At 34.7% G+C, this 10,525-nt stretch overlaps 1 protein-coding gene across 1 annotated transcript in view; it reads left to right on the top strand.

Annotated features, from left to right (window-relative positions):
* LOC130903965 (rab3 GTPase-activating protein catalytic subunit) overlaps positions 1–10,525 on the top strand; it is a 51,369-nt gene that overhangs the window by 23,816 nt on the left and 17,028 nt on the right. The gene's annotated exons all lie outside the window — the stretch shown is intronic.

Genomic DNA, 10,525 nt, shown 5'->3' with positions numbered 1-10,525 from the left:
TTTTACACATTAGGTTTTAGACGTTAGGTTAGGTTTCATTGATTTATCATACGTAAGTTGTACCATGTAATTTCTAACATAAATGGAAATAATATATTTCCCCCGCCTTAAATTTACTATTTGTACCCACAGAAACAATCCCAAATGCGTGAAAACATTTTGTGGAACGATTTTTGCCCGGAGCCCAAATTCTAAATAATTACCAAAAATTTTTATTCCGCTGGTATCTATAAAATGTGTTTTAAACGAATCGACCTCAAGAGCAAGACTTCGGTTTACAGATTTATGTATTAGATTTTTTTGGAATAAGTTGTATAAAGTACAAAATTATATACTTACAAGACTTTTGTCTTCAGAACAATTTAAACACATGAACATCTATAATTTGAGAACTTGCCAAAAATGATTACAAACTTGGAATCAGCTGTAATGTGATTCCAAAATTTTTCACGGGAATCAACTTAAAAAAACTAGACTTCTTTAACGCTCCTTCACAGAAACCACATTTATTGAGGTCTGGTGAACGGGAAGGCCGATCTTGAGGACGATTATTCCAATTCACTTATTTGGATATTGGCGGTTCAAAAAGTCTTGTACATTGACACTAAAATGACGTGGTGCTCTTGCATAAACCAATGTACCAATCTCAATCGGAATGATGGAGGAAAATTTTGGATCAACTATAAATAAGTTTCGCCTATTTACTATATGAAGTCAAGTATTCTTGGACCGCAATACTACGATTTAAATGTTTTTGCAAGCAATAGATATTTTGGGTCGATGACTTTCGTCTAAGTTGGAATTTCTGGAACTGTTGGTGATGTTCATATTGAACACACTATTTATATCTAGCACTACACCAACGCTCACAATTACACTGTCTGACGCGCGTTTCGACTTCTCTGAAAACGATAACTTGGTTATCGAAACGCGCGTTAGACAGGAGTTCAGGAATAACTTAAGGTCTTCCAATAGGAAGAAAACTGTCAGTGTATTCAGTAGACACAACCTTTTCATCATGGTGAAATTTTCGAACGAACAACGTCTGCAAATGTTAAAAATTTACTACAGAAATTCGTTGGTGGCAGGTGGCAGCCACTTTAAGAGCGTGAACTCCGATTTTCGGTCGTAATTCTCGACCTAGTAACGAGTTTAGTGAAAAAGTTTGAGTCTACATCTTCATTGTGTGATGTTGCCGTGCCAGTGAGACTACGAGTGTCGAAAATATCGCTGCCGTTGAAACGTCCGTAGCAAATGATCCAAATCAGTCAATTCCACGACGTTGTCAAGAGTTGGGCATCGCCAAGACCACTTTATGGCGATTATTGCAAAAAGATCTTACTTTACAATCATACAAGATCAAACTCATTTAAGAATTGAAGCCGATGTACCATTCGAAGCGACGTACCAATTGGGTACGGGAAAAGATGCTCCAAGATAATCAATTTCATAGCAAAATCATCATTCAGTGACGAAAGTCATTTCTGGCTGGTGAAAATCCCCATGTGCTTAATGAAAAACTACTTCATCCAGAAAAGATAACTGTTTGGTGCGGTTTGCATACCGGCGGCGTCATAGGGTGGTTGCCACGTTACTGTGAATGGTGATCGTTATCGCGCCATGATTATCGATTATTTTTGGCCCGAATTGGAATTATATGGACTTGCACAGCATGTGGTTCCAACAGGACGGCGCCACAAGCCACACAGCACACGTTACAATCGTTTTATTGAAGAACAAGTTTGATGAGCGTGTTATCTCGAGAAAGTCGATTTGCCGCCTCGTTCGTACGATTTAACGCCTCTAGATTTTTTGTCTTTGGGGTTACGTTAAATCATTGGTCTATGCTAATAAGCCGACGACGTTGGAAAAGCTCAAAGCTAATAATGAACGCGAAATAGCAGCCGTTTCGGCCGAAATGTGTGGCCGAGTCATGGAAAATTTGGTCCAGCGAATCAACCGCTGCAAACGTGCCCGCGTTGGCCATATGAGCGAAGTCGAGTTCCATTCATAAATGTTTTCAACCCGATAATAAAGTTTTTGAAATATCTCAAACGGTTTTCGTTTTATTTTGTAAAAAAAGTCCTTATGGGAAAACCCCTTTTATTTATAACAATGCGTAAATTTTAACTAATCTTTGCACCTCTATGAGATCTAAAATTTGAAAATGCGTTTCTCCATTAATTTTCTTTTTACCAAAATGATGAATTAGTTAGAACTTAGGTATAGGTCTTTCTATCTTATTCTCTCTAGATATTGGTTTCTCTTCCTCTAATCTCCCCTACATTATTGTTATCTAATTGTCTTCGTGGTTGTCCTAATTTTTAACGGTTATTATACAAAATAATGTCTTTAAAATCACGTTATATTATATTTATAAATAACGGTACAAGTAATATTTTGTTTGTGGAATTAATTAACACGTATAAAGTAAGTTTTAGGTAATAGATTGATATAATTTTTCACAGTTAAAAAAATAGTCATAGAATGAAGAAAAAATTCGATTTTTTGATGACTGATAACATTAGTTGAAGTTCATTTTTGTGGTCATTAGGCAAAATTTTATTTTATGCTGTTGCTTAGGTGGCAGCCCTGATCGTACAAAGGTTAGGGGCTAAAAAATGAAATCACGCGCTTGACATGACAGCTGTCAGTAACTCACTTATAAGACAGTTGGTAGTTGAAGTAGACTATATCCAAAATTGTTGAAATCTTGTGACGTGCGCATCTTCATTTTCAACCCTCAACCCCCTATCCTTTATACGTTTAGGACTGACAGCAACCAGCAGCAAGTGTTGTTGAAAAAATGTAGAGATGTCTGATGTAGATTTTGAAAAAACCTTCGATTTAGACAGGATGCTAGAGATTCTAATAAAGTTACCTATATATATCAGACCGCTAGATCATCAAACTTTCCCTAATGTTGAAATTAGAAGAAGATCATAACAAATACAGGGTGTCTAGGACCCGTGAAAAAGACAGAAATTTTGCATTCACATATTTTCGGTTTGTTCTTTCTAATGTTTAAAATGAATTTGTTATAAAGGTAATTCTGCCTAGTTTATTCAACAAATCTGATCGTTGTGATACTAAAAAGTTTGATGATTCAAATAAATTAATAAGAGATCGTATGTGATGAATAAAACAATAGAAGTTGTGTACGCATTATGAATGAATTCCCAAATTAATAAAGAATTTTTTCCGTTCTATTTAATACCATTAACCGTATTTGCACGGAATAAAAAACTTTTGATATTGAACTATATATTATACAGTGTGTTTCGAAAAAAGGTAACGTCGTTACTAGGACAATAAAGATAAAGAAAATTTTGTACGGGGAGGTTACAGCTTCAAAAACATATGCGTATGGAATTTCATTACAACGTTGCCAGTAGTTTCGGTAGAATCGTAAAAAACGTGTATATTATTTTTTTCTTTAACCCCCCTTCAACTGGTGTTACGTTTATTTATCGAACCCCAATTATTTCCAGTTTTATTCCCGGAATATCCCGTATATTATACAGCAAGTTAAATAAAGTTAAATACCCGACTGGAAACTCTTCCTCGGGAAGTAGTTTTTGGCGTTATTTAAAGTATAATATCGGTCAATTATTTTCCCAACCCATAATCCAGTGACTGTTATTTGTTTACTTATTTTTCAATTATGTCTTCGGTGTTTATGATTATAGTTTAGTCCTAGTTAACCCTATAAAACCCTGTGATTTATACTTTTTGCACATCTTTTTGTGAAGTTGGTATACACCGTGAAAAATATGCGTCCACCAGGAATCTTTGAGGATAGAAAACGTTCAGGGCGGCCTCGAAAAACCCCAACCGCTGAAGATAAACGTATTGTATTGATTAGGAAACGTGATCGACGACTCACGGTCCCAGAGATAGCAGCTCAGATGAATCAATCCAGGGATATACCTTTAAGTACTTCTACAGTGAAAAGAAGATTGAGAGAAGTTGACTTTATGGAGTGATGAGTCAAAGTTTGAGGGTTTTGGGTCTAATGAAAGATACTATAAAAACATATTAAAGGAAAATTTACGTTCTGGTTAGAGCCAGATCAGCAAACAATTTATCAGCATGAGAACGATTCCAAGCATTCCTCGGAGCTGTGTAAAGAGTCTTTAAAATAATTGGAAACGAAGATTATACTGAAAGTAATATTTTATAGGAAAGTCTGATAGCACTTCCACTTCACATGTTTGGAATATCCTGCAAAACGAATAAATGAAAAGTGGGGTATTGGTTAAAAACTTACTTCAAGTTTGGAATTTTTTCAATTTTTGATTTCCTCTCTAACAAAGGTTAGAAAATAAAAAAGTTTGAATGAAAATTCGAACCTCAATCAATTCTACTTTATAAGATCAAAGTGTAAATAACATGATATTAATTAATTAGTGTAGATTGATTGATTTTTAGGTCTTTTTTCAGTTTCCAATAAAAAGACAGAAATAGGTAGGTTTTTACCTGTTTCCTGTACCTAATTTTCTATCAATGAAGATCTAATATCAAGACTATTTATGAATAGATATATTTTAGAAGTTTTTTGCCTTCGCCTTCCAGTCCCGAGCTCCTCCCTCCATTAGATCTCTTTCTGGGTCTTCCAGCCATATTTACATCGGTTATTTTCTTTGTCGCTCTTGATTCCGACATTCTTTATAGGTCTACATGCCATCCTTCTGGATCTTATGATTCTTTTGTTCATCATACCTGTTTGTTATTTCTTGGTTTAACCTTCTTCTCCATATGTCTTCCTCCTTTTGGTCCTCCTAATATCCCCCTAAGTAATTACGTTTCATTCGCATAAAGTATTATCAGTCTGATGACTGTCTGATATAGATGTAGCTCAGTTTTCTGAGAAATGTTCTTGGAGATTAGTATCTTGTTTATTGATCCTGCCTGTTTGCTTCTATGCTCTCTCCCACATCGCCATTGTTTTTTGATAAGTGTTCCAAGATAGATGTAACTGTTGACTCTAAGATTTCTCTTATTTTCATGTGTTTTGGGATGAATTCCTCCTCGTTCACTCTTAGGTCCGTTATGAAACCCCCAAACCTACTTTTTAATTTCTTTCCAATGTTTTTAGTTTTTTTTTGTGGTGTTTTTTCCGTTTCTTCGTATTATTCATCCCAGTATTATGTTAAATAACGTAGTAGATAGAGAATCTCCATGTTTTAGTTCTTTATTTGTGTTAAAGCTAACCGATCATTTCTCTTTTATGTCAATTTTCGTTTGAGTGTTCCTAACGATTATTTTCGTGATCTTTATCAGTTTTATTAGTAGTTTCAGGTCTTTTAATATCAATATAAGATGATGTCTTGTAACTGCCTTTTGGAAGTCGATGAAAATTGCAAATATCGGCAAGTTGTTTTCGTACCCAATTCTCTGTGTCTGTTACGGATCTTCCAGTTCGAAATCCTGGTATTCTCCTAGTAAAGTTTCTGCATATTCTTTCATTTTTAAATGTAGAGACTTTGCAGTACCTCAAAAAATAGTTATTTCTAGTTTCTTTTCAATTATTACTGATACAGCAATAAATATTAACATCTAGTACTTCATTTGATAGAAAGTAGATTTACATCAATGATCAAATTCACACTTTCTTCATTTAACTATTAAAAACTTTATTTCTAAGAATAGATATTCAGTTAATATAAAAATCTACGATAACTAAATTATTTGGGAAATAAAAAATATTGAAAATATACTCGATACAGTACCGGATTTGATTGTCAATATCTACACGATTCAATTCAAGTGAGGAACTAGTCGTAGTGCAGATTGTATATTTGGACATTCAGTTTAGTTTAGAGTTCGTTAGACTGAAGTAAAGGTTTGAAGTTTTCTGCTACACTGAACAAAAGTCACATAAAACAACGTACATAACCTAAATTTCCGCTGGGTTATCATCTTTATACCCGAAATAAAATTCAGTTCCATTCGCATGCACATTTGGTGTCAAAAAGATTTGTTCTCGTTGTATACCGCATAATTTAATAAAAGTCAAAAGAAGCTCGTGTCGATTGGTCCAAAAAAATGCTCTAAAAATTTAATTGCGACGTATCAAAAAACGATCTTGACACTGACCAATTATGGATTTATGCGGATGAACCTGGAGCTAAACAACAATCGACTGTGTAGGTATTTCGAGAAGCACTTCGAAGCTTTTTTTGGAATAACTGGACATGTCGCTATTAGGACAACGTAGAAAAGTCAATTCTGAATGATACACCTGCGTTTGTTTGCCAGAATTGTTCGAAACAATCAGGGAAACCAATCGAATCATTCTCCACAACTACAATGCGAGCTACCACAGAAATCAGTTCAAACAAAAACTCTTTTGAACAGTCAAAACATCAAATTGAACCGTCGTTTGGCACCAAATGCATACAAAAGTTAGCTAGACGTTAAAATTTTCAAATTTCAAGTATAATAATTTGAATATTTCTTCTAGTATAAAAGAAATTTTTTATAAACTATAGTCTAGGATAAAATAAATTTTTGATATCTACGCAACGACTTACGTAACACATCTCGATTCATATATGTATTTGTTGGCCGTTGTACCGTAAAAATAACTGTTCCACAAATAGTTATTGTGGTAAAGAAGAACCTGTTACTTGGTGCTTGTGACACAGTGATAGTGTATGAATTGATTAACGCCGTTATTATCATTAGTATCATAACGCCTTTGTCAGTATTGAAATCCGAGGTATACCATCTGCGAATTAACTAGAATATTTTCGTTATTATATTTATTATTGATATTATTATTCAATTAAATAGTAAAACTGTTCATATAAGGTTTTAGTACGTTACACAGAGTCATTAAAGATTCGTGAACACGTTTATGTGTTGTATTCAAATACGGCAACACCGTGAAAAACTTGAGGGGAGGTTTGTTCAACCAGGTTTTAATATTCATAAGCCAAAATGTACGTTTTTTTTTCTAGCTTCCTAATATTCCGTTTTGCAGAATGTCTTGGAGCAATTTTAAGGACCACATTTCCAATTTTTTGCTCTATAAAACTGGATAGAGAAAATCCAGCATCTCAGCATCTTTTTACCTGAAAAGGCTGCAAAGTTGTTATTCCCTCTGTAACTACAAGGTGCCCAAAAAGAGTATCGGGTATTTGTTTTCGCGCCAAATTCTAAACGGGGCGACGAAAGGGGTTCGTGGCGTCCGCCATTTTGTGGAGTTTTAGTCACGATGGAACAGTACTCAGGGACGCATCGCGCTTTTTGCGTACGAGCGTATTATCGTAACGGTGATTCAATAGTGACTGCTCAACGTCTGTATCGGGCTGAATATCGTACACGCCACGCCACGCCCAGTGACGATAGCATTAGGAAATGGATCAGGATGTTCGAGAATACAGGTGCGACAGTTAAAATTCAAGACTCTGGTCGCCCTCGTTCAGTTCGCGACGAAGAAACAATTGAAGAAGTTGAGGCGTCGGTTCGTCGAAATCCGTCTTTATCCATCCGAAAGCGAAGCCAAGCGTTAAACATCAAAAAATCGTCCTTAGATTTGATTCAATTAAAATTCAATTGGTTCAAGAATTGAAGGATACGGACTATGGTAATCGATTGAATTTTGCGAACGAAATGATGCAGCGATTTAACAACTTTGAAAACATACAGTTCGGCGACGAAGCAAATTTTCACCTGAATGGTCATGTTAATAAGCAGAATTGTCGGTACTGGGCAGTCGAGAATCCGAGACGAAAGCATGAACGACCCCTGCACAGACCAAAGGTCGTTGTTTTGGTCGCTATGTCTGCTAAAGGAATTATTGGTCCTTATTTTCAGGAAGATCAACGAGGCCGAGCTATCAATGTGAACAGTGACCGTTACTGCGATATGTTACGAAATTTTTTGGTCCCAGAGTTGCAGGAGTTTGCGGTTTTCAACTCAAGAACGTGGTTCCAGCAAGATGGGGCCACTTGCCATACCTCGAATGACTCGATGGAAGTTGTGAATGAATTATTCCCTAATAAAGTCTTTTCGCGAAGGGGTAACATCAACTGGTCTCCCAGAAGCCCCGACCTTAGTCCGCTTGACTATTTTGTATAGGGATACCTTAAAAGGTACCTAACCCAATCGAAGGAAAACGTCAGGTCAGAAATGGCAGCAATATCAAGAGCTTTGTGTCGACGTGTTATCGCCAATCTTCGTTCCAGTTTAGATGAGTGCGAGCAACGTAACGATCATCATTTGGATAACATCATCTTTTCCAAATAATTTTCCAATTCATATGGTATCAAAAAACAATAAAAGTTTTTATTGCTTATAAATATTTTTTGTTTACTTGAACTTACAAATACCTGGTCACCTTGTACAAATTTTTCAACAAGACCTGTTATAAAAAAAGTTAACTGGGCTGTGTTGAATAAATCACTACTCTCATCCAAATAAATGAAAACCAGTCGATAAATTAGTTAGCACTAGCTAAGCTTCTTTTCTCAAAATGGGTCTTCTTTTCTGGACTCAAAAATTACGAATTAACTGTGTCTCAAATAATGTTTTTACTATTTTCCAACTAATCATAAAACTAGTTTCAACAGTATCGTTAAATTTCTTTCCTTTTAAAGCGATTTTGGATCGTGGGAATGAGTTTGTGTTTTCTAGGAAATTTTTCACGATACTGTTTTTGCGAAAGAGAAAATTCTATTAAACAAAAAAGCCTTCTGTGCGTTGTAGACCATGCGAAAATGTTTAATGAAATTTTCATGCAGCAATCATCTTCGTTATCTAAGTTATCCCTTATGGATGATTACCTTGATTATCAAAAAAGGTAATCAGCATAGTTTTGGCGTGAAATTTTCCTTCACTGACCTTTGTATATCAACATTGAACAATCCCTTTGGTATACGGTCAATTAATCAACAGTGGAATGAAGATGGTCGTGAAATGTAGAAGGTTTTGGTACCAAATAGACCACCATCAGATGTTTATTTTTTTCAATACTGTATATATTAAAAATATGTTTCGGTGTTACTGATATTAAAATGACTCATGATCAAATCGCGTATAAAAGGTGTGTAGATAAGTGTGTCAAATTATTGCATAAAACGTTATTAATTAATCGTGAAAATTATATATTGGTACATGAAGAGAAAGATTTTATATAGAACGGTAAAGATTTCTTAATAACGTTAACTGTAACCGTAAATGGACGTAATGAGCTCGTTTCACGTATATTAAAGCGAAATTTCTATAATGAAAATTGCTTATTAATATTCACATCCCAATACATTTTATTTAAACATCCTGTATCTGTATCTTCTCTGGTGTTATTAGGTTTTAGAAAGCTTCTGTTTCTCTCGCTATCTTTGAAAATTTTATTAAATTGCGTCAGCTTAAAAATTTCGAACGTTTTTCCTCCAATTACCCCAAAAGATCTACTATGTCCTCTTTTCTTGCTCTGACAATGAGGTTCCTGAAGATCTCAAGCTTTGAGACAACATGGATAGATGTTTCGTTTTCTACGTATCCACACTTTGGATCCTCGGCTGGGCCTAGCGTCTTCAGTATTCGTTGAAGTATCAAGACATTGAAATCAAAACTCGTTTATCCTTTTCTTCACTGTTACCATATCAACTCTATGATAAATATTTCAAAACTTAGGCTGGTATATTCAATAAATTGCTCTGCAGAGCAGAGCAAATATCCATATCTTCCCAATAAAAAGAAAAACCACAACGAACTTCTCTTTCATTCAACATATTTTTAATTATAGGTTCCCAAGAGTATCCTTACTTGTTTCAAACCCTGTATACTATTATTTGTTCCTTATCTACCCACTTTTCTAGTGTTCATTTGCTAAAATAAGCTGCGGATGTTGAAAAGTCCCATAGAAAAATGTAGTAGAGCTAAATCGAGTTATCTGGCTGTCCATTCCACTATTATGTTTAGGTCTACCTTCTTCAAGATAATTTTTAATGCATGCGTACCTTAAGAGGTAGACTTAAATGTTCGTAGGCTTGAACATGTGTTTTTTTACCAAAATACGTACACACTAAATCCCTTTCTATTTATTTTTTCAAATTAAAAAAATGCTTCGTTCGAAATGCTGTAACTCACATATTTGTAGTATGACAGCTGTCAAATTGATATTTTGAAGGTTATGGCTAACTGAAAATCATATAGATTCGATCCTAGTAGCCCCATCTATTTGTTAGCCTCTTAACTTCACCAACTTTTTTTGTTTTTATTTCTAACCTTTATCAATCAATTTCAACATTTTTGAAATCAGTTTTTTCTTGACGTAATAATTATTCTGTTTATATTTTTACATTCACTAGTTTATTAATATCTATAAAATTCTACTTTTCTGGAGTTTTTTTAACTTACGAATAACTCTGTATACACAAAATAAATCATGAATAATTTACAACGCAATATGATCTAAAGAATTTCGATCGTTTGTTGTCGATATCCGGACGATATAAATCGAAAATTAACCTCAAATCGAAAGTGTAACTTACAAGTAGGTTAGGAAGGGCATGCG

Source organism: Diorhabda carinulata, chromosome 2, assembly GCF_026250575.1.
Source record: "Diorhabda carinulata isolate Delta chromosome 2, icDioCari1.1, whole genome shotgun sequence".
Taxonomy (NCBI): domain Eukaryota; kingdom Metazoa; phylum Arthropoda; class Insecta; order Coleoptera; family Chrysomelidae; genus Diorhabda; species Diorhabda carinulata.
The sequence above is the reverse complement of the archived record's forward strand: the minus strand, read 5'-3'. Positions and strand labels throughout refer to the sequence as shown.